Source organism: Heterodontus francisci, unplaced genomic scaffold (assembly GCF_036365525.1).
Source record: "Heterodontus francisci isolate sHetFra1 unplaced genomic scaffold, sHetFra1.hap1 HAP1_SCAFFOLD_573, whole genome shotgun sequence".
NCBI classification, from domain to species: domain Eukaryota; kingdom Metazoa; phylum Chordata; class Chondrichthyes; order Heterodontiformes; family Heterodontidae; genus Heterodontus; species Heterodontus francisci.
This window is the reverse complement of record NW_027140646.1, coordinates 187774-192962: the sequence shown is the minus strand read 5'-3', so window position 1 is coordinate 192962 and position 5189 is coordinate 187774. Positions and strand designations below refer to the sequence as shown.

The window sequence follows — 5189 nt, the reverse complement described above, 5'->3', positions numbered from 1 at the left end:
GACCTCGACCCCATTGACTGCAGCCGGAGCAGATTTTGCATACTTTTCTGGATTCGGGACATTTTCCTCTCTCTCTCTCTCACCCCTGAACACCTTTGTGGATGAAGAACCTCTTGATGTACTCCTTGATCGCTTCCCACCAGTGAACTGGAGACTCAGGAGGGGTTTCACGGTCCTCCAACCTTTGTAATCCGTTTTGAGTTCCTCAACGTTCTCTGGGGTTCCACGTCCCTCTGCCAACCCGCTGGTCATCCTGCAAGTGAAAGTCAGCCAGTAAGAGGCAATGCTTGGAGAAGAACACCGGCTTGACGTCGGTGGATCCGACCATGACAGTGCGGGACACAAAATGGAAGTCAATGCTGGAACGGGCAGACCGGTCCGATCTTGACCAGGTGTATCTATGCTGCGCTCCGTCTGCAGGTTTGCTGAAGATGTCGTGCAGTTTGGCATCTTTAACTGTTTCTATTAGGAATCTGGACTTGGCGTCCAGTTTGCTGTCGTCTCTGCCGGATCGTCCAGCTGCATCAATGCTGCAGTTGAAGTCACCGCCTAGGATGACCAGCATGGATGTCGCCAGCAGAAGTGGGCGCTGCTGGAAGACGGTCAGCTGCTCTCTGCATTGTACCGGGGCGTACACGTTGATCAACCGGAGCGGAGCGTTGTTGTAGATTACATCTGCTACGAGGAGGCGGCCGCCCACCACCTCCTTAACTTCGGAGATGGTGAAGTTACCTCCCCGCAGCAGAATACCCAGGCCGGAGGAATGACAATCATTACCCCCTGACCAGATCGATGGCCCGTGGGACCACCATCGCGACACTGTCTGTAGGTGCTGAGGTGTGGTATTCCACACTCGTGCAGAAACAGTAGGTCGGCTTTGACCTTGGCAAGGTAATCCAAGGTTGAAACACATCGCGCAGTGGATTTAATGCTGTGCATGTTCATGGAAGCAATTCTTATACCCATTTTTTTTAAAGTTGGTTGTTGCTTCTCATACCATTTGTCCTTGCTAGTTCCAGTCCTTCGGGATATTCCTGCATAGCCATAGTGTGCGCAAGCTGTTTCACATTTGTTCCGCTGGGGTGACATCGGGGGTGGGGGGGAGGGTCTTGTAGGTAGCAAGTATTGATTTGTTCTCTGCTGTTCCCCTTTGTTCCTCCTCGAAAACATCACTGCTCCCGGCTTCCCGGAGCTGAGGTGCGCCAGACGTGTCTTTGCTCCCGGTGTCCCGGAGCTGGGATGCGCTGGCCATGTCGGTAGGTTTGGCGCTTTGGGGTTGGGGCTCGCCAGGCCCATCACAGCCTCCTGTGTCCGGGGGCTGGGGGGCTTTATCTTGCAGCTCCTTGGAGTTCTGCCGCTTCTTTTGAAGGGGCCGTCGTTCCAGCACTTCCTCATCCAGTGAAGAGGAGCTGTTGTAGTCTGGCTCAGATGGTAGTCTCCTCTTGCCACTGGTTTGGGTGGTGGCCTGTTCCGCTTTTGGAGGTCTTTTTTTGTGGTTTTCCTTTGTACCACTTGCCACTGACCGGTTTGTCCATCTGCTGCCTCCTCCTCCATTGATTCTGTCTGTGGAGGAGGGGTTTCCAGGTGCAGGGTAGGTGCTGGGTCGCTGGTTTCAGCTGCCTCCCCTTTCTTCTCCTTCTCAGGTAGAAGTTCCTCACTGCAGAGAAGGTTGCTTGTCTCCTTTCCAGCACCGGACGCCTTCGTTGAATCTTCTCCCCGCCTTTCCTTGGACCTTGCCGCCTGAGCATAACTGAGGCAGCGTTTGGGGCAGGTATTGTAGAGATGGCCTGCCGCACCGCACAAGTTGCAACACTTAGTCTGCTTACAGTCCTTGGTCTGATGGCCTCCCTCCTTGCAGTTCTTACAAACAACCGTGCTGCAGTTAGCTGCCACGTGACCAGATTTGCCACAGGTGCAGCAAAATCTGGGCTGCCCAGCGTAGACCAAGAAGCCTCGACTTCCCCGGATAGCGAAGCTGGAGGGAGGATGGATGATGGCTCCACTGGCATCGACCTTCAAGGTCAACTTGACCTGCCGCTTGCTGGTCCAAATCCCAAATGGGTCCTTGACATCAGTGCTGCTGCAGGCCACCTCAACGTACCTGGCGAGAAAGGTGAGTACATCCACCACCGGAACATGGGGGTTGTAGAGGTGAATCGTCACCACCCGGTCACGTTGTGAAGAGTGCCTCCACTGTGAGGATCGACAGTGGCGCCCGGTCCCCTTTGTCCTTGAACGCCTTCAGGAACTTGATGCATCCCGCCACATTCTTGAACGTCACGTCGAAATACCCACTGCTGGGGAAATCCTGCAGGCAGAAGATGTCCGAAGCTTGAAATCCACAGCAATCGATGAGAATTTTCTTGATGAAGAAGGTGCGATCGACCAGTGCATCTCCTTCCTTGTCCTTCACCACCACCCGAACGGTGTTCCGCACTCCCTGGCCTGAAGCGCAAAGATTGGTTATAGCCATTTTACTCAAAGCTGACCCAGGATCAAAAGCCACAGATCATGGTTTCTTCTCTTCCAAATAAGCACTGATAAGAACAGATACTACACTTGATCTTAGCCAAAAGGCCCTTATTTATGTTTAAAATACTAGTCTGGGACCCACTCTTCTCTCCCTCAAACTGAATGTAAAATTCAATCATATTATGATTGCTGCTACCTAGGGGCACCTTAACTATGAGATCATTAATTAATCCTATCTCGTTGCACAATGCCAGGTCTAGTATAGCCTGCTCTCTGGTTGGCTCCAGAATGTATTGTTCCAAGAAATTATCCCAAAAACATTCTATGTACTCCTCATCTAGGCTACCTCTGCCCATCTGAATTTTCCAGTCTATATGTCTATTAAAGCCCCCCATAATTATCGCTGTACCTTTCTGACAAGCTGCCATTATTTCTTCCTTTATACCCCATCCTACAATGTGGTTAATGTTAGGTGGCCTGCACACCGATCCCACAAGTGACCTCTTGCCTTCATGATTTCCCATCTCTGCCCAAACTGCTTCGACATCGTGATCTCCAGAACTCAGGTCATTCCTCTCTATTGCGCTAATACCATCATTAATTAACAGAGATACCCCACCACCTTTTCCTAGCTTCCTGTCCTTCCAAAATGCCATGTAACCTCCAATATTCACATCCCAATCTATGTCGCCCTGCAGCCATGTCTCTGTAATGACTATCAGATCGTACTTATTTATTCTATTTGTGCACTCAGTTCATCTGTTTTGTTTTGAATGCGCCATGCATTCAGATACAGAGCATTTAGTTTTGTCCTTTTATTATTTTTGCCACCTCTCGCCTTATTTGTTGATTTACTCTTTGATTTGTACATTCTGTCCCTTCCTGTCACAGTCTCTTTATCATTTCCCATATTTATACCATTCTCTCTTGCCTTGTCTCTGCTCCTTGATTCGCCATATCTTCCCAAATTTGATTCCTTGCCACCACTATTCAGTTTAAAACTGTCTCTATTTCCCTGGTTATGTGGTTCGCCAGAACACCGGCACCAGCAGGGTTCAGGTGCAGACCGTCCCAACGGGACAGCCACCTCTTTCCCCAGTACTGGTGCCAATGCCCCACGAACCAGAACCCACTACTACCACTCCAGTCTTTGAGCTGTGCATAAATTTCTCTAATCTTATTTGTCCTCTGCCAATTTGCACATGGCTCAGGTAATAATCCAGAGATGATTACCTTTGAGGTTCTGCTGCTTACTTTGGTGCCTAGTTCCTCATACTGACTTTGCAGAACCTCTATCCTTGTCCTGCCTATGTCGTTGGTACCGACATGGACCACGATGACTGGATCCTCCCCCTCCCATTGTATGTTTCACTCCAGCCCTGAGCAGATGTCCTTAATCCTAACACCGGCAGGCAACACAGCCGTCTGGACGCTTGCTCTTTGCTGCAGAGAACAGAGTCAATCCACCTGACTATACTGTCTCCTACTACCACTACATTCCTTTTTTCTCCCTCTTTGAGCCGCAAACACTTACTGCAGCCGTGTTTGCCCTGGATCACATTGGCATCCAGGAACTCCCACATGCTGCAGCTGTGACACATCACCTGTCCTGTCATCCTTAACGTGTTTCAATTAACTACTTAAATATTTTATTCAATTATTTATTTTACTGTATATTTTATTAAGCTTACTACTAGTTTGTTTACTATTTTAAACGTTAGGACTAAAATGGACCTTAATCACTTACCAGATACTCATCAAACAGGTAGCTTCTTCCAAACCAATCAACGACCTGCCTGCCTGTGATGTCACAGCTTACCAGATCCTCACCAAACAGCTCCTTCCACTGCACCGAAGCAAAAACCAAATCCTGTAAACTCACCCCAGCAGCTCTCTGTTTCCCTGCTCTCACTCTCCATTGTGATGTCACTCCTGTTGTGCTTCTCTCTCTCTTGCTCTGTCTCAGAGTCTGTGTTTTTGACGCATTTCTTAACTCTCTGTTCCGTCGTGTTCCTCTGTCCCAAAATCTGACTCTGGTGGGATTTGAACCCACAACCTTTGAATATTTTTTGGATCATTATTTAGAAGTCCAACACGCTATCCATTGCACTACAGAGACATACATAGGCTGATCGACATCACCAAGGCCTTTGATCTTGTTAGCAGAGACGGACTCTTCAAACTGCGATGGAACATTGCCTGCCCTCCTGAACACTTGGGCATCATTTCTTCTTTCCACGAGAACATGCACAGTTCCATCAGTTACAATGGAGCAACATCAGACACTTTCAAGATCAGCAGTGGGGTAAAGCAGGGCTGCGCGCTGGCGCCAACTCTCTTAGGAACAGAGGAACATAGGAGGAGGCCATTCAGCCCGTTGAGCCTGCTCTACCATTCAATTAGATCATGGCTGATTATCTACCTCAATGCCCCTTTCCCCTGCTATCCCCATATCCCTTGATGTCATGAGTATCAAGATTTCTATCAATTTCAGTCTTGAACATGCTCAATGATTGAGCTGCCACAGCTCTCTGGGGTACAGAACTCCAATGATTCACCACCGTCTGAGTGTAGAAATTCAACCCTATCTCAGTTTTAAATGGCCTACTCCTTATTCTGAGACTATGTCCCCTGGTTTTAGACTCACCAACCAGGGCAAACATCCTGTCTACATCCACACTGTCACACCCTGTAAGAATTTTGTCAGTTTCAATGAG

General features: G+C 48.9%; 1 non-coding gene across 1 annotated transcript; it reads right to left on the bottom strand.

Moving 5' to 3' along the window:
* Positions 1-4500: 4500 nt before the first annotated feature.
* trnar-ucu (transfer RNA arginine (anticodon UCU)) lies at positions 4501-4591 on the bottom strand. Its single transcript is given in 2 exon segments — positions 4501-4536; positions 4555-4591. It is a non-coding gene; the product is annotated as a tRNA-Arg (tRNA).
* Between the last annotated feature and the right edge of the window lie 598 nt (positions 4592-5189).